Source organism: Gallus gallus, chromosome 3 (genome assembly GCF_016699485.2).
Source record: "Gallus gallus isolate bGalGal1 chromosome 3, bGalGal1.mat.broiler.GRCg7b, whole genome shotgun sequence".
Taxonomy (NCBI): Eukaryota; Metazoa; Chordata; class Aves; order Galliformes; family Phasianidae; genus Gallus; species Gallus gallus.
The window spans coordinates 36,669,581-36,688,826 of record NC_052534.1 but is presented as its reverse complement, the minus strand read 5'-3'; the positions used below and the strand labels follow the sequence as shown (position 1 = coordinate 36,688,826).

The window sequence follows — 19,246 nt, the reverse complement described above, 5'->3', positions numbered from 1 at the left end:
TATTCTTCCATTACACGCTATAATATGTATGCATGGGACAGATATTTATAGCTGGACTGTTCAGCTGCAGAATGTGAGTATTCCATGCAGCCTATAGGAGGAACAACTGGAGATGCAATCACAAGACAGCAAAACAAAAATAGTTTTGTCATTTCAAATGACAGATGAGGAAGTTGTTGAAAATGAATAGTCCCATGTTTTGATACAGAAATATTTGGCAAGAAGTGTTATACAAATTATTTTTTCAGCACTTAATATATGTAGAGTACTGTGAATGAAGTGCAAATTACTGCCAGATAATCAAAAGAATGAAAATATATTAAAGTAATGCCATATGTAAATAAAGCAGATTGTAAGTTGTTCTTAAAGAGATACTGAGAATAGTGGGAACATTAGTTGTTGTATTGCTCGCTGTATCTAATATCATTTAAATATGGCTGAGATTTCTTTTCAGTTGATATGCATATATACTTCAGAGCTGCCACAGAGATTGGCACTTGGCAAAAAATGGAACAGACCATCAGGAGTCAAAAAACAGTAAATTCTGAAGATCTATTCATCTATAAGAATTTTTTTACAATCGCAGACCACAATTAAAGTATTGTTGAAGGCAAGTGTGCGTGATTGTTAAGATAGCCAAATGTAATCATAGAATCATAGAATGTTTTGGGTTGGAAGGGACCTTGAAGATCACATACACCTCTGCTATAGGCAGGGACACCTCGCTCTAGACCAGGTTGCTCACAGCCCCATCCAGCCTGACCTTGAATACTTCCAGGGAGGGGATATTCACAACCTCTCTGGGCAACATGTTGCAGTGTCTCACCACCCTCACAGTAAAGAATTTCTTCCTAATATCTAGTCTAAATCTACCCTTTGTAATATTCATTTTCTTTTCTAGAAATAGCTACATCAACTGTGCGAGTCACTACACACTGCTATCTGTAGTAAGGTGTTAGCTTATCATCTTTAGTAGCTGCACAATACCTTAGTCTAAGTAGTTTAAAATTAGCCGTTATATATACTGGATTTTCATTAACATGTTGATATGACAAAAATTCCTACATGAACCCAGAGCTGAAATCTGTTGTATAGAAAACCTAGAGTTATAGTAGCAGCTGGATCATACATATGTATACATGTATCAAATACTATAGTAAGTTCCAAGATTTATATAAGTGCAGGACATATACACCATTAAAACAGGATTTTTGAACCTAGAAGGTAATAATAGATGGAGTTAATTTGACGAATTTGAAATGAAGTTTAAATTACTAAATTTATTAATTGTAGTTAAGCTGGTAGCTGTTCAGTATTGGAGACTTTAGGGAAATAATTGTTTCACCTACATCTGTTCTAAACTAATGGCTGTGCTGATTCTTCCTGTTCATAATTCTTATTGAAAAAAAAAAAAGCTCACTTCTTTTCTGTCATCCTTTCTGGGAGGCAAGAAAATTTTTTAGTTGTTTTTGAAAGATATCTACCACTAAAGAGATGAGTAGGAGGACAGAATCACTAGATCACATTAACTTTTTTTTTTTTTTATCTTTTTCTTGATTTGTAACCTTTAATCACAAGAGAAATACTGATTGCGAGATAGTGTTAATATTAGGACAACTTCAGATAGTACTTTGTACTCATTATGCATTTAATCTTTCACAGGAACCTGGTTATAACACTGCTTTGATAGCAATGTTTTCCTGAAAATTCTTTCAATTTTTCCTTTATCTAAATGTGCTAATGTTACTACCTTGTCAACTACTTCTATCTCATGACAAGTAATGTCACTAGTAACTATTGCATACCTTGTGCCAACAAATGTCTCAGAAAAGAAAATAGTTATTTAAAATGCAAATGACCTAGCAGGAGCAGGAGTAGTAAAGCAGCAGCAAGCAAGAAAGTAAAATAACAAGGCTATGTGTGTGTGAAAAGCATTATAGACTTTGCGTTTTTTATGTGCTCTTTGAATTCTATGAATATCTTTTCCTAGATATCAAAAGTAAATTTGAAGAAAGGAATTGCGTCTTCAAGACAGAAAGAGCAAATTGCTGTCATGGAGATTATCAAACACCATCTGTGAGCATTTTATTTACCAGGCATGCTTCAAGGGTTTTCTGCATTGTGAAGTGGTAGAAGTGCTTCACAGAAGGGGACAATGGTGGGGTTTAATGGTCTGATTCATCAGCTTTCCGTGGTTTGAAGGCCTGACTGTAAAGGTGCATTAGTAAACAGAGCTCCAGAACACAGGATAGATCTGAATTTCGTTTGTGTATCTAGGTCCTATAAAGCAAGGTTTGCATAAATTCACAAGCAATATTCTGCTTAAGATATTGTATGGCATAATGACTATTTTTCTTTCCAAGAGCCAGAAAAAGATCTGGAGAGATTCTAGGGTTATCAAACCAGAATTTCTTTACATCCAGATCTTGTTAGCAAGGAGCAGCTTACACTAAACTATATGCAATGACAACAGGGCTTAAATGTTGAAGGAAAATCAAAGTTACAGCAATTTTTCTCCGATACACTCTTTTCATTTATATTGACACCAAAAACTTTGTGTCTTGAACTGTGGAAGAGTGAATTCAGGTGTCATAATGCAGGCAGTATATAGTATATATGGAAAAAAAAAAACAACAACATAGTCTTCTGTGGCATTTGTATGGATTACAAAATCCATAACAGCTTGGATATACCTTAAAGAAGTCATGAACTGGGGTGTCAGAGACTACTACCTCATGCTGGCATCTTTGTAACTCCAGCAACTGATTCCTGAGATTTGTAATTCTAAGATCAAGCAGAAAATTATTCATATGCTGTGAGGATACAGCTAAGACACAGAATGAAAACTTTCCGCAGTTTGCTTTCTGTGAGCTTAAATTTTTCCATAAGAATTGTACAAGCAACTGTTGTGATAACTCTAGAACATAATTTTTCTCTTCTTTTCAGCAAGTGTGAATTGTGATTCATAAAGAAGGAAATGTATGAGAGCAGCTCTGAAAAGATTTTGTTATGTTGGCCCATGGCACCAGAGGCGGATGATGGTGGTTTGTCAGTAGGCTGAATCTTCCCGCCCATATCCTCTAACATTTTGTTGCTGTGTGACACATGTCAGCAGAGGGGCAAATTGACAGAATGGTGTCTGACACGGAAGTGAGTATGCAGCAAAGGTGTGGAATTGAATTTTTCCATGTAGAAAAAATTGCATCTATTGACATTCACTGACATTTACTGAATGCTTCTGGAGACTGAAGAGTTAATGTGAACACAGTGAGATGGAGTGTGTGGTGCGTTTCAGCAATGGTGACAGTGACAGTGGGTCACCTTCGCTAGTGCAGATTTTTCAAGTATGGCAAAAGGAGTCTTGTTCACCACCCCCAAAAACACATAGTTTCTGATGGTGACTATGTTTAAAAGCAGTGTTTTGTAGATGATAATTTGCTCTAACAACTAGTGTTATAGTGCTCTTTTGTGTCTGTTGTAATTTCTATGAAAATAAATAGGAGGCATTACTTTCAGAGCAAATGGCACATACACAGTTTTAGAAAAACAACATTTGATGTTGCTGCTATTTAGTGTTTTTTATTCCTAAATGCATGTGCAGGAAATTTTTAAATTATATTGATCCAGGCTAAGTGGAATCATACCTGGAGACTAAGCAGATGTTTTAGCTACCGCAGAATGCAGCTTCTTCCTTACCTAGACATGATCTTTCAAAAAGAAATGTAACTTTTTGATGGTTGCTGGTTTTTATTTAATTTCCAGGTACCTTGTAAAGTTTTCCAGTACTTGAACCCAAAATTTAGAAAGCTGAGATTTAAAATATAAATGACAGCCTTTTCTTTTAATATTTCCTTTGAGAATCATAAGGATGTAATTGGCTCATTTTTTCAAATATTTCTACAAGTAATGTGTATTTTAAGTCTTGCAAACTGAGCCAGCCACTGAATCTTTTCCTTTCAGCAACTGTAGTTTCAAGAATGATGAAAAATAACTGAAAAGAAAAACTGAAAGAACTCAGTGAAGCCATTTTCGCAGTTGTTGAGCTCAGCTCCATGAATGAGGCTGTCAATACCCTGAATGAGCTTAAATCAAAAGTAGGTTAGAGAACAATTTGAGCAGGAAATGTCTTGCAGAGGAATGTGCTGAACAAAGAGAACTTTGTGTCTTCCACTTGACGGTATCTTCATTTCTTAGTATTGAGGAGACATAAACCTGTTTTGGTGCATCCAAAGGAGGGCCATAAAAATGATCCAAAGGATGGAATAAGATGGAACAACTCTCCAATGAGGACAGGCTGAGAGAGCTGAGGCTGTTCATCTTGGAGAAGAGAAGGCTTTGAGGTGAGCTATAGTGGCCTTTCAGTTTCTAAAGGGGAGATACAGAAAAGAAGGGGACAGACTCTTTAGCGGGGTCTGTGGTGATAGAACAAGGGAAAATGGTTTCAAGCTCAAAGAGGGTAGATTGAGGTCAGATAGAAGGAAATGGTCTTTTACAATGAGGGTGGTGAGGCACTGGAACAGGTTGCCCAGAGATGTGGTGGATGCCCCATCCCTGGAGACTTTCAAAGTGAGACTGGATTAGGCCCTGGGCAACCTGATCTAGCTATGCATATCCGTGTTCATTGCAAGGGAGTCAGTCTATATGACCTTTAAATGTCCTTTCCAACTCTAAGGATTCTATGATTTAGTGATTTAAACTAACAAGTGAACAAACCCTGAAGTACTAACAAGAAATAAATTTAATAACAGAAAATATTAAATAAGATTTGCACTTTCAGAAAATGTATTTACACGAACATTTCATGTTGTTGCTCTTATTTTTTGAAACGAGGGTGCTTTACATGCTGTCTTTTATACTTGTGGAGACAGAACAAAGAGAGGACAATGAAACTTTGAACTTCTGAGTGACATAAAATTTTAGTTCTATGGATTTTTTTTGAAATCATGCAAAATTTTTCTTATAAAAGTAAATGGCATAAAACTTATCCTTAAAATGATGTAGCCACTACCATGTAGGAGTCAAGTAGCCTTGTGTTAGGGATGTGTAGTTCGAAGTGAAAAGGGCTGTTTCCCATGCCCAAACAACTTCCTCTTCGCTAAAAATCTGTGCCAACACCAGGTGTTTTCTTGATAAATTTTTAACAAGCTTTCTAAGTAGATGGAAACAAGGTTAAAAAAGTTTATGTAAAACTTAAAGATATCTTCTTGCTGTGGTAGCTCTACCGTAGCCGTGGCTGTTTTCATGAAAAACAAATTCTCCCTGGATTTCTTGTTGAGAAGAAGGAAATATGTCTTTACGTTTGTTGTTTCTCTGTTTAAATGTCATGTTTAGTGTCTCAGAGTTCTGGAGAAAAGATTTTTGGACCCAAATTTTGTAGATTATTTTTTTAAGGGATTGTTCACAATATGCTGACAGAAGGTCATTAACAACCTTGTGTAAAGCTCCTTTTCTTAGTAATCCAGTCTTCCCTGCAGCAGGTTTCTCTGTTAGCACCCCGTGCCCAGAGAATTTCTTACAACTCTGCACCCTAGAGTTTTTATTCCTTCTAAGAGAACTTCTGTTTTTGTTGCTCCCACAAGCAACTTCCTATTTGAAGTCCTGCTGCAGTCTGACTTACTGACTACTGCTTTCTATTAATTTAGTCAATCCTTTCACCAACCTTCCAATTAAATGTCATGCAATGTTTCTTGTACTTCCACTGGATTGATTACTTTCTCTCTTTCACTTAAGGAGATTCTCCTGTTCAATGTAGTAGATTATTGTCTCTTTTTATCAGTTTTTCTATTTTGTTTAGTGAGTGGATTGTTCATTGTTCGTTATTACTAGCACTTGACCACTTTCTGTCATTACAAACGAGCCTGTGAAAATACTAATTTTTAATTTCTGCTGTAAAACCAAAATAACTATAAAAAAAACTTTTCCAATCAAAAAGTATTTTCTTCTTTTTGAAGAAAGATCATGGAGATAAGGCATTTAGTTTGATATGAAGGGTCCTATTTAACTTGAAAAGCAAAGTAAATGTGTCTTGATTTGTCAGCCTTCTAAAAGAAGAGAGGGTTATACTTCTTCCTTGTTCTAAAAGCTAATAAGTCACATTGTGACACATTGTGCACAGGGCCATGATGAAGATAATTTTGGTTTGCACTGCACCAAATATTTTAGACTGTATGTATATGTAAGTATTCATGTATGCATAAGTCAATATCTGTGTATACATATATACATAGATATAGACATGTGAACTTACAGTTACTTATATATTGTATTATAAGTACCGTTTCATTGCTTATTCATGTGAAGGCAAAGCAGGAAAGTTCTGATCACTTCTCTCTCCAGAGCAGAATCTCTGTCAACTCAGGAATGCCACCCAAAGCCTTTCCAATTTGGGAAGTGTAGGAGCTGACACCTGTACTTGCACTGAGTGCTTTGACAAAGGATCCTTAGTAAAAGTGGAAGAGTCATTGTTCTGCTTTATAATGTCAGTTAAAAAACATTTTCAATTAGTGTCGTGTCTTGAACTGAATTTGTTTGCCAGTGCTAAGCCCAGTACTGCTGCACTGAAACATATCCTCAGCTACTAAGGGTAGAAGTAAGCAGAGCTTCCATATTATGTTATTTATTTATTATTGAACCTTAATAATATTTCCTATGGCTTATTTTGGGTATCCTTTGCTAAGAAGTCTTATGCACTCTGTATGCTTTCACCCACTAAACTCCCATTTCTCCTGATTGTAACTGTTCCTGTCTGAGCTTTAAGGGTCTTTTCTGATGGTTAAATCCTAGGTCCACTATTATATCTTCACTTTCCCTGTTGACCACGCTGTTTCTGACTTCAAAACATCACCTCCTTCAATTTTCCTTCTGACTTTTTTTCAGTGGTTTTTTCTTCCCTCTATCCTCAAAACTTTGAGAGTTCTTTCTTAACTGCTCTTTTTACCTTTTTCTAAACTGAGTCATTAAACATGGGGATGATTGCTTACTTTTTAATGTACCAAATACAGAATGATTTGTTTAAATATGAAGATCCTTATGTGCTCTGATATTAGCTATTATATTGTTGTACTATTCCTTCAACACTTTTTTTCTCTTTAGATATGGAATCCTTAGTCTTGTGTGTATAACTATTGTAAGTGTCTCTCATGTAGTGAGAACTACAGAATGGCATTTGTAGTTCGTAGCTATCAAACCTGTGTAGTTCATCTCAGTTTACCACTGTTGTTAGATGAAACCACTGAGTAGACTGAGAAATCCAAAAATCAGAGTTTGTGCTAATATCTAGATATGTCACTCAACTTAAAATAATCCTGTAAATGTGTTTATACAACTTTGGTGACAAATGGTTCTTAAAAAAAGTATCATGTGGTAGTTTGCTGACTAACAGGTGAATTTATGGAGCAATTTGACTAAAATGTTATCTCTTTGGAGAAGAAATTGTCTTTTGTTATATTAGATACGAAAACACCACAAAGACAGTATTTGCTCAGAATGAGATTACTACACTGAAGCATGACACAGTCATGCCTTTGAGGCAGTGAATTACAGCAGGAGCACTACAATGTTACCAAAGGTACAATGCTTAATAAATTTCCTGGAAAATCAAACTGGACCTGTTTGCTCTGAGGATGGTACTCTGAGATTTGAAAGGTCTGGGTTCAGTTTCTGTCTCTGCTACATTTACTATAGTCAAATATTGAGCAGCAGGCACTGATAGTGCTCTCTGATGAAAGTGATAGGACCTGAGGGAATGGCATGAAACTGAATCAGGAGGGTGCCAGGTTGGGTGTTAGGTAAAGGTTTCTCAGCAGAAGTCTGTGAGTGTGGAACAGGCTGCCCGGAGCAGTGGGCAAGGCCAAAGTACTGGAGTTCAAGGAGTGTATGGATGATACTTTCAGACATAGGGTTTGGATTTTGAGTTGTGCTGTGTGGAGCTGAGAACTGGGCTAGACAATCCTCATGGGTCCCTTCCAACTTGGTATATTCTATTTTCTCCTGCCTTGAAAGGGGTTAGTGAAGATGGGTCCATTAATGTTTGAAGGGGGCAGTGCTAGGGAGAACTTGCAGTGAAGGGAATTGCCTGAGCATCTGGATGAATACTAGATGTGAAATCTTTCTGGTTTTCTTAGTTTAGTTTCTATGAAGCTTATGCTGTTTTTTCTATTGAGACTTTTTGATATTCAGAGGTAGCTGACTTCGTGCGATCTTTATCTGCTCCTCACCTCTATTGTTTATCTTTGGATGAATGCAACAAATGTTGCTGACTCAACAAGCAAATCAAAGATGAAAACTATTATCTTCTCACTCTTCAGTGCTATTTAAACAATCTTTAGATGACAACATTTTTCAAAACTGTAAAACTCTTCTTAAAATAGTTCTCTGGAAAACTGCAAAATTAACAGAATTAATATGTTATCTGGGTATGACAGCTCTCATGTACCATATACACTGTTTGACACATGTGAATGACCAAGCACAGTGTTTCATCTATTACCTGTTTTTATGTTCCAGAGTTGCAACTCCAAATCCTCTTTAAATTTTAGTCTTCTGCCCTCAAAAGTGGCTAAAAGGACATTATGGAATTTCTCAGGAAAATCCATCCAAATGGAGCACAGTGGTGCTATGTTATGGACATTTGTTGTACTTTACATCAGAATTTTTTTATTACGTAATAGTCAAAAGATTCCTATGACTAGTATTTGTCCAAAAATTACCAATGAGCCATGAAATCTTCCAGTGCAGAATTTCAATCTTCCCACCTGAAACATTTTAAAAAATGCCAGATAATTGAAGAGACGAATTTGAACACATCTTGACCATGGTGTTAACAGTTTTGAAGAGAAAATTGTTAGTAGCATGCCGGTACCATGTTGCTGTTTTCAGTGAGACATAGCAGCTTTGCTGGGAGTATTTCCCACATTGCTTTCTAAAAGGTGCTCCAAAATATTCATTTTTTACCATTCTTAAGTTCCTTGTTTTCTGTAAAAAAAAAAAAATAAAAAAAAAAATCACAATTTGTGCTATTATATAAACAGCTGTGTGAGATAATTTGAGAATATCTTCTATTTCATTTATCACTTAATAGAATAATAAATTCTTCCAAACTATCAGTCCCCAGACCTTGGAATTTACAGTTCTGCATATAATTCTTAACACTCCATTCGTGAATATAATGAGTGCCTTTTATTCACATTAAGTGACAAGCTTAATATCTATCAGCCACCATTCTTTCTTCTTTTTCCCTTAACTTTAATCTGTCTCTTAAGTGGTTTAATTGAGATCAGTTGGAACAATGGCAGAATAAGGTGCAATTCAGTACAATGTGAGAACTGGAGTTGATGTAAGAAAGGATAATGAGACAACTGACTTCTCTGATCACCTGTGCACCAGAGAGTAAAAAGTGTGAAAGAGCCCCCGCTTCTACCTCTTCTATGGCTGCTAATCAAATTGTATAGAACCTAACACAGTGAAAGTAAGTTGACAGTAATACAGTAATGGGATGTTTTCTCTGCATCAGCCTGGATTCTGTTCAACACATAATTTGGCTGGATCCCGTGGGGTGGGAGAGAGGAAATATCTCTATATTTTTCTTAGGAAAAAGAACAAAGACCTTGACCTCATGTTGTTTAGGCTTTCCAGCATTCATGTAATGCTGATCTGTGCTACGTAAGAGCCAGGACGGTATTCTATGCTGTGCTTAGCCTTTTTGTATTATAGATATATTTCTCTGTTTTTATGTTAATTGCTGCTTACTCTTTTTAAAGAAAAAATAATAATAACAAAAAAATCTGCTGTTACCAAGGTTTTACACAAGCTGTATTACAGTATCAGAAGAAATGTTGTTGTTTGGATATAAAAATTGAATGTATATTATATAAACACATTCATATTTTGCAAGTGTATTTTCATAGGAAATATCGATTACATATTCACAGATGAAAGGAATGAAGTATAGTAATGAGTTTGGAGTAAGGCACTATTAGAGGTAAGAAGAGTAGAATTTTGTCCTTGGCACTTGCTCAAAATAATTTCTTTAAAACCTCACCTGATATTTGTCAAGGTGCTTACTATTAATAAACTAAGGCAATATTTTTCCTCCCAATAGTCATTGAATTTTAACATGAAGCAATACTGTGCCAAAAGCCTCCTTGCTGAGGAAAGTTTCTTTCTTTTAGGTCTCAAGTAGAGGCATCCACATTAGTCCAGAACCACTGCATGGAGTAGAGGAGGAGCAGCATCACTGCATTAACTGCAAATGCTCTACTGAGAGTACAGTGTGCAGCTCAACCTGTTACAAGTGACCTTGTCCACATTATGTATCCTATAGTGCAGTCATAAGAAGGCAACTGTTAAAACCAAGTCCTTGTCAACTAAAGCATCACATTCTGTAATCAAAGGTAACTAATCAGACATAAAACGCGTCTTGGGCATTCAGATACTTCTTAGCTATCTCTCTGAGCAATCTGAGCCCCACATACAGAATTTCTTTAACACTAAACAAGTGTTTAGCTAGTGCCTTAATACTTAGAGATCATAAACAAAGCACGGATTTTTTTAGTGTTCCTATAGATCACATTCAATTTAAGAAACTTTTTTTGGAGCAGATTCTCTAGCTTGGGCCACAGACAAATAACAGCAAAACTTACACTTTGTTACAGCACCTGGTTCTAATAGTGCCATATACTTCAGCATATTTATCTATACAATTTTGAATCAAAATCAGAAATGTAACACTTAAAATATTTTAATGTTATTGAGACATCTAGCCACAGACCTAGGAAACAAAGATTAAATCAAAATTACAAATCAGTCTTTCTTTCTTAAGCTCTTATGATCTATTGCTTTATTTTTGCAAATGAAGAACCTATTGAACTTGAAAGTATGTAATCGTAGGATGAATGTGTCTTAAATTATATAGGTATAGAAAACTAGAGATGCAAGTGTGCCTAATGGATACTGCTCACTTTCAGTAGTTAAAAATAGATTTTTTAACAGTCATTTGTACCAATTTTAGACCACCTTGAGTGGGCTCTGTGCAATTAATGTGTTGGAGTGTACAGGTTAGAAAGTGAACTATTATATTCTCACTGCTGATATATGAAGAATTATATCATTGAGTACTTTAGATTAACAATCTTACCTAGAAGTCTGCCTGAAGTTCTAAACTCACCTTTTCTGCACTTTTATTTCATTATAATAGCTTATTCCATTTACTTGAGATCTGAATAAATGAGCTGCTCAAACATCTATTTTGAGCCCATTTCATTTATTATTTATAGATTCCCCACTGAACAAGTTATAAGCATAGTATTTTCCAGTTCTGTTTCTTTAAATTAATGAAAATGTGGTTGTTCCAACTTATTTTTACCATTAGAAAAATGTTTTCCAAAGTATAACACGATGGAAAATGTCATTCCTTTTCACTGAAACATTTATCAGAGGGTAACATTCATTTTATCCACCCAAAAGAATATGTAATAGGACTGTTCATAGTTTTGACAGTTTGGGAATTTATCCACAGTACATTTTAAATGTCATTTTGCTCTGTGAATAACATCCCAGCATGTTCACCTTTAATTATAACCTTCACTTTGAGGAAGAAATAGTATCAATCCGCAATAGGAACGATGATTCCAGAAAGGATTCCAGAATTTCTTTTTCTATGAGGCTTTCAATTTGTTTGCCTTTATGCAGAGACCCTCTAAAAAAAACATTCATATGGAGGATTATTCTGTGAGAAGATATGAAATCCTCCACAGTATCAGCTCCAAGACATAAAACCACCAAAAAAATTTGATTTTCCTTATGCCAAAGAATCTCTGGGTTCACTTCTGTTCTGAGTAATTGAACAAGATGATGAAGCAAAAGTCAGGATTTCTCATGCGATTACACGCAGAATGAGGAAGAAACCTCTTGGTCATATGGGTATATATGAGAAGAACGCTCTCAAAAGAGGTGCAATAAACATATACCACAGCTACAGCTCTTCAGAGAAACCTCAACATTTCTGTTAGGCTGATTAAATTTCAAATGAATTGTGTATATTTAAGATACATATTTTAATAACTACATACATATATACAAGGGCTGCTTCGAGAGTAATGCTTTCTGTTTTATGATGCTTGTCCGTGACATCAGAGACAGATGTTGGTGGTATGGCAGCAGAGGCTGGACCCTCCCACCAATATTCCATTACATGTTGTTGCCATGCAACATGTGGCAGCAGAGGGATAGTCTGACAAGATGGTGTCTGACATGGAAGTGCATATGAAGCAAAATATTGGAACTGAATTCCTCTGTGTGGAAATAATTTCACCCACGGACAGTCATCAACAGTTGCTGAATGTTTATGGAGACCAAAGAGTGGATGTGAGCACAGTAAGGTGGTGGTAGTACATTACTGTAGTGGTGACAGTGGGTCACCTCTACTGCTGCAGATTTTTATGAGCATGAAGTTTCTTGTTCGTTGCTGGTGAAAATGCACAGCTGATGGTAGTGACTATGTTAAAAAATAGCATTTTGTAGTTGAGAATTTGCTCTATCAAGTTGTGTTGTGCTTTTTATATTTGTTGTAGCTTCCATGGAAATAAATAAGAGGCATTTCTTTTGAAGGGACCAACATATACATATACATACATGTACACGAAAGCATACACATACACATTCCTCCCTTATTGTAGTAATGAAGTGTGCCTCTGTAGGCTGAATTCACAGAATCACAGAATGGCCGGGGTTGGAAGGAATCATAGTTTAACTGCTGTTTGAGATTGGGAATCTAAACCTGGCTACTGTGTAATACACCAAACAGATAACTGGAAAGAAAGAAAATAATTGATAACACTATCAGGAAAACAATCCCATGGACCACTTGGTTACTAATTAAAAAAGACTAATGATTCTCAATTTCAATTGCTATTCCTTCAGGAGAAAATGAAGGAAGATATCAACGTTGCAACAGTTACTTTCCATCAACAATTGCTCATTTATGTAAGTAATGAATATAGAATAATAATTTAATATAATTTCCAGTAGCATCTATCTACTTCCAACAGCTTATGCTAATGCAATTTTCAGTTCTTACAGTAAGGAATTTGTACTTATTATGTCACATTTGTAACTACTATACTGATGATCTAGATCTTAATGTAATGGTTATTCAGTGACCACTTTCTTTTACAAAATCTCAAATATGGATTCATATTCAGATCTGTAAGAGTTGTCTCCTCGGTCTCTTGCTGCTTTCTCAAAGAAGTCAGTAAGATTTATTACTGCCTTCAGGAGCCAAGAGCTTGCTTTTACTTCATTCAAAGCTGTGTGTACAATTTCAGTATCCTTTCTTATGATTGCTTCAGTGAATTCTACCTAATTGAAGCTTCTGATCTGAGAAATAAATATTACTACGGAATAAAATCTGGGGACTTCAAACAGCTGAGTAAAAATATATAGCATGTTGAGTGCAGAATGGATAGTCTGCTCATTTGAAGTAGTTTTATTTATTTCACATATTCCAAAATTTGTTGAGAGGAGAATGTAAAGGATTATGTCTATAATTGCAGCTACCATAACAGATCAATACTCCAGCCCTCCTCTTTTCTCTAGGGGAGGAATGCCCGTTAGCTCTGTAGCTGACTGTCAAATGGCCCTTTTGTATGGGACAAAGGATATAAGCAAACAGGAAAGAAATCTGCTGTTCCTGGCATATTTCTACATTCCTGAAATATGTTTTTTACCTTAAGACCTATTGATCTTCAATGTGAGCTGAAATATACGGGCCCATTAACTCAGTGAATTAGCCTTACTGCACAATGCCTGAATGTGAGAATAATGGAAGTGCTATTGCAGCTGCAAAATTCATAAAATATTTAGACAAAACAGCTATTTAAGGAAAAAAAAATTGCAAAAGCCTTGTTTGTTTGTTTGTTTATCATGTAAGTTAATATTTTTTTTGTGGAAAAAAATTATCCAAATCTACAAGGTACATAATTTTCTTATCTAAAGGGCCAGATGATACTGAGCAGTACCTGATATCATAAGGACCTGTCAAGAGAAAGAATGCAAAAGGGTTATGGCAGTAGCGTGAGACTAAAGTATTGTGAATTCTGGAGAAAAATATGAGCTTTCAGTTGTTTTCTGATGGTAAATCAACATTTTCTGTGGAATGAAAAAAAACAAACCTTTTTCTGAGTCATTCTAACAGGAATGTTTACTGTTACAAAGATATTGAACAATCTGAAAATGAAAAGCCAGGAACTTTCCTTGAGATTAGCTGAGAATATGAAGAATAAAAAGAAATTGTCCTGGGACTACTTCAAATATAAGCTGTCACCATCACAGTGATAAGAGTTACGTTCCCACTTCTGAAGGTTATATAAATGTAGCAGATGTGCTTTCTTTTAGCCTTACTTTAGGAAAAGGCCAACCTAACTTATCCTTCTGGGACCATGACATTCATTCTCACTCTTTATAGTTAAGTTATTACATTCAGCTGAAAGAAAGAGTAAAGAAATGGATGTTGATAGCGGTGAGTATCTTATGATAGCATTGAATATCTTATATCTATTGACACAATAGAAGGGAGAGAGTCCACCCAGAGGGACCTGGACATGCTGGATATGTGGATACATGAGAATCTAATGAGGTTTAACAAGGCCAAGTATGAGGTGTTTCACTTTGGTCACAGCAATCCCACATATGAATACAGACTGGAAGAAGAACTCCTTATCTGCAGGGCTGCTCGCAAAGACATGGGGGTCCTAATACATGAGAAGCTGGCATGAGCCAGCAGTGTGCTCTTGCAGCCCAGAAGGCCAACTGTATCCTGGGCTGCATATAACGGGGGGTGTCCCTTCTATTCTCTGCCCTTGTGGGGCCCCATCTGAATTACTGTATCCAAGCCTAGGGCTCCCAGTACAGGAGGGATGTAGAGCTGTTGGAGTGGGTCCAGAGGAGGGCCATGAAGATGGTCAGATGGCTAGAGCACCTCTCCTATGAAGTAAGGTTGAGGAGGTTGGACTTGTTTAGCCTGTAGACAAGAAGGCTCTGGGGAGATCTCATTGTGGCCCTATTGTGCTTGAAGGGAGCGTAGAAGCAGGAGGGGGTCAGATAGCAATAAGATAAGGGAGAATGGCTTTAAAATAAAAGAGGGGAAATTTAAGCTGAATGTTAAGAAGAAATTTTTTTACTCAGAGGGTCTTGAGGCACTGGAATAGGCTATCCTGTTGTGATACTGTGTCCTGTGTGAAATACTGTGAATGCCCCATCTCTGGAGGCATTCAAAGGCAGGCTGAATGGGGCCCTGGGTAGTCTGATCCAGTGGGTGGCAACCCTGTCCATGGCAGGGGAGGGGTGGAACTAGATGATCTTTAATTTCTCCTCCAAAACAAGCCCTTCTATGAGTCTATGTTTCTGTTATCTTTGGGGATTCTTTTTCATTCACTTCTGTAGGCTGTTAATACTATTAATTAGATGAGACAATTGTTAGCATTTGAGTTGGAGTGCTGAGCTTCTACTAAGCATGTAAATTGCATTGTTGGTTTCCATTCTGTTACTGCCCTGCAGTGTAAATATCCATGATAATGACTGCAAGTTTCATATTATGATCAGTCCAATAAGTGATTGAAATGCTGCTTCTGCAAGTGATCCTGCTGTTTCTCATTTCCTAAAATACTCACAGGAAGGAAATAAGAAGAAACACAACAGTAGTTGTCTTGTGGATTTGTTTACAACTTGCAATTTTAGTATCTGTGGAATCTAATTGCTGTGCTCTTTTCTTTGCTGACAGTGTTGTTTTTTTGTTTTTGGTTTTTTTTGGTTTTTTTTGTTTTAATCAAGCCAAAGTAGTTGAATTAATAGCAACATGCATGGTAGAGCCCTGAGGACCTGAAACTGATGCCAGCTTGTATCAGCACTGCTACCTATGAGGAAAGTTTACTAACAAACATAACAATGAAGGAAAAGGAGAGCAAAATGAAGAAAGTTGTCTAAGACAAAGAACTCTATGAGTACATTATAGTGAAGCTAAAAATAATCATCAAGGAGCTGTGGAAAGTTCTTCTTAGCACCGGATAAGTTACAGAAGATTTTCATATTTACATTAGGTCAGGCTGAGTACGCTTTTTTTTTTTTTAAATACTGTATCACATAATATTGTCTTTCAGGTATTGTAACTATCGTAACTGCATGAAATAGCCTAGGCAGACACCAACAGCTTAGTGACCTTTTGAATCATTACTGGTATATACTGAAATTATTAGAAAACAGTAACAAATTTATGGAGTCTGGAGGTTTTCATGTGCCTGGAAACTCTCAGTTCAACATGGATTTTAGTGAGGAAACAGTGATAAGGAAATAATGTGGTTTTTTTTTGTTTGTTTGTTTTATTTTTCCCCTCCCTAATCTAAACAGCTAAACATCATTATGCAACAAAATATATTTGAAAAGAAAATCAGGTTTCAGCTAGTTCTATGCAGAGCAAAGTAAAGTACATCTATCAAATCAGGGAACAAGACAGAATTAGTAAGGGAATTGTATATAAATAAAAAAAAACTGAGAAAGGGATGCTTATAATTATTACTGTAGCAGTCAAAATAAATGAAGTACTCCTAGAGTACTTGCCCTTCAGGTATCAGGTTATAGCTGCAGTGTTACAAAAGGCTATATTTGTCATTTGTTTGCATTAGGAAAGATCTATATTTTAAAGAACACATACAAGTGTCAGTTTAAAATTTTAAGACATCTGCTTTTTCTCTTTATTTGACAGGTAAAGGAAATCATTTTGCATAGCAAATGTTCTCATTTTCCTTTACTTGTTATTGTAACTATATCCCTTCAGCAAATTCCTTCCAATTTATCTTTGAATGATGAATGATAATTGGGTCATAAAGCTAAAAAAAAAACCAACACAAAAAAACACAGTGAAAGCAGAACAATAACCAGGAGCCCATCATTGTATAGTTGCATGATTTACAGATACATCTATGCTGCTAAGTAAAACAAAGATTAAATAGCAAGCACAAACATCTATGATTCATAGTAATTAGGTCATCCTCTGTCTCAGATTGCTACAACCAGCTCTTGCCATCATGAGAGACAGCCCAAAGGAATATGACTATAACTTAAAACTTATACTTAGCCTAATGTCTATGAACCTAGGAATCTCTGCATGTTGACCTGAAAAGGAGCTGAGAAAATATAATCAGCCTGCTTTGGAAAGTCCACTAGATGTGGTTATATCCTACATCCTTTAGCTGGAGGACTGAGGCATTGCTGAGCTGGCAAGTAGTCAGATATATTTTTGGGATGGAGATGGGGGGTAAAAGGAAGAGACAACAACAGTGTCATTGGAGAGCTTTAGAACTCTATGCTTCCAAAACTGCTATTACTAAAATCTAATCATAGGCATGCCTTAGAGTATATTTGAAAAATATTTAGGTTCTTGCTTTAAGAGGAGTTCACAATGTTCCAACACCAGTTAATACTGAGAGACAAAACACACTGTCCTTCATTTTGATTGCATTGCATCACTCAAAATTAAAGATCCTGTTCATTTTTTAACATGAATTGGCATGGTCAAGGAATGTCTAAATTCTAGTCAAAAGGTCAGCCAAGGTCCAAAATATCATCTGTTTTCAGAAGTCACGTGACATTCTGTGTGTGAATGTAGTTGATATTTTACAGAGAGTTTTCCAAGTGCTGTGCAATAATCCAGAAGCATTTGTTGAATAATTGGCAATAGCTTTTTAAAAACCTACTTTGTGCTCTCGCCTTTAATCCAAGACCTGTTCTAGAAGGTGCTCACTGTAAATACCTTTATGTCACAACACAGTGAAGAATTTCGATAAGGCTCTATTTTCTGCGATTCATCTTGTGACTAAGGGTGTGACATATGGCAGTGTCTGACCTTGCAGGGAAAGCCTCAAAAGGGTATTCTGAATATAAACAGCTACAAAAAATGCCTGCTGTCTCACTAATGTAGGTTCCAATATGTTCTGCTTACTGAAGTGGAGACATTCAGCACTTAACGAGTAAGAGTGAGACCCAGTTTGGTATTATGTATAAATTCAGTGTTGTTTTCTTTTGTCTGTCCACTAGAATAAAACCTACCCAAACTTATATCTGTAATTGTTTCCTTCCCAAAACTGCTCATGAGAAATTGAGGGGTCACGGCCTAATGCTTTCTCATGTGTAAACAATACACATCCAAACTAGCATTTGCGTAGTCATCTTATGTGTCATCGAAAGGAATGACACTGTAGCTGTCTGTCATGTTTTTTTGTTGGGGTTTCTCCTTCATTTCAGGATTTCCAGAGGACATTAAACCAAAGCTGCCTGGTGATTTCTGTATGACAGCACATAGTGCACAGAAGCAATCTTTCTGGAACATAATGAATATTCCAAGTTTCTAGAAAGAATGACTAATAAAAAAAAAGTAATAATAATAAGAAAGTAGTGAGTAAATGAATAAGGCTTCAGTGTGAATACCCACCAGATCTCAATTAAGAAAATACCTGCTGTTGCTGAACTTCTACTGTTACTCAACTCAGCAGTCAGGTCAGTTTTGAAGGGAACAGGATTCAGCGGTAGAACAGCAGGATAAATAAATTTACACTGACCTTATCCTAAAAATACAAGCTGCTATTCTTGTCTGTAGTATTTCCTTTCTCTCCTTCTGAACACTGGCAAGCATATATTGTTGTTGCAATCATTCTATTCATGACTGTAGTTCTTCCCCAGTGTAGGAGAAAAACTTGGCATATTTTCAACAAATTAGATGAAACAAACACATGCTAATACCATCATTTGAGTGACTTTATATTTTTTTTCCACTGAAAACATTTCTTAGTTTCCACTTTGAAAGAAGCCTGCCCTCTCCATTCTCCTTTGCTTAGTGATTGATGCCTTTTGTGATCTCCTGTTGATTGTACTCAGAGTTACGTTTTTTCTCACACATATGCCTAACCAAACAACAGATTTCCGTGCTCTGAAGTGAGTGCCAATTTAAACAGGGTGAAATGCAGTGTGCCCTGATGAGATTATACCTAAATTATCTCAGCTAACACCTTTTCCATTGTTGTGTACCATCACGTGACAGAAAAAATTTCTTTTCATGTATCAAAGTGGGAATTTCAAGGCTCAGGGAAGAAAATATTAAAAATGATGGGTCAAGCCCAATGTTTTCTCCTTATTAGTGTTGCATGAAGTGAAATTTTGAGGTCTTTTGCTTCTGAGTCACCAGTGAAAGGTTATTACCTAA

The 19,246-nt window shown here is 36.2% G+C and overlaps 1 long non-coding RNA gene across 3 annotated transcripts in view; it reads left to right on the top strand.

The window, feature by feature from the left end:
- The first annotated feature begins 4,192 nt into the window (after nucleotides 1-4,192).
- Nucleotides 4,193-19,246, top strand: part of LOC101751758 — a 73,413-nt gene continuing 58,359 nt past the window's right edge. For 2 of the 3 annotated variants that reach the window (XR_005858652.2, XR_005858656.2), the window contains exon 1: nucleotides 4,193-4,340. This is a non-coding gene — a long non-coding RNA (uncharacterized LOC101751758). Of the gene's footprint in view, nucleotides 4,341-12,918; nucleotides 12,982-19,246 lie in introns of all 3 variants that reach the window. The other variant, XR_006938905.1, reaches the window with a different exon arrangement.